The sequence below is a fragment of the Nannospalax galili genome, unplaced genomic scaffold (assembly GCF_000622305.1).
Source record: "Nannospalax galili isolate Female #2095 unplaced genomic scaffold, S.galili_v1.0 scaffold450, whole genome shotgun sequence".
Lineage (NCBI taxonomy): Eukaryota > Metazoa > Chordata > Mammalia > Rodentia > Spalacidae > Nannospalax > Nannospalax galili.
In genome coordinates this window covers 839604-840029 of record NW_008329134.1, presented here as the reverse complement: position 1 = coordinate 840029, position 426 = coordinate 839604, and positions in this window count along the sequence as shown.

Below are 426 nucleotides of genomic sequence, written 5' to 3'. Positions count from 1 at the left end.
AGGCTCCATACTCTGCCATCCCTGTCACTGTCCACTGTGTTGTCAGCACCCTCATCCATTCCCCCTGTCTGCCCTTCTGGTAAATCTATTCAGCCAGAGGTCCCTGTTCCAGGAGGATCAGCTGTTCCTAATCTATGCAATACATTGTCAGTATTCCTTTGAATAGAATTGGGGTCTGCTGTTCATTTTTCCAGTAGTGTGTTGCGTTACCATCTGGAAGAGCCTTTATCCATCCTGGCCAACAACTCGACTGGAGGTATCGCCGCTCTGGCTTTGCTGTTTGTCAAGTAACTTTTAGCTACATATATGTATGCTCTTATGAAATCGTATTGGCCCCTTTAATCTTTGGTTATACTTCCCTTTTGGGTGTTTAAGGACATACAATTGGACCAGATAAACTGATTTGTTTTTACTCTTGAGGTCGTT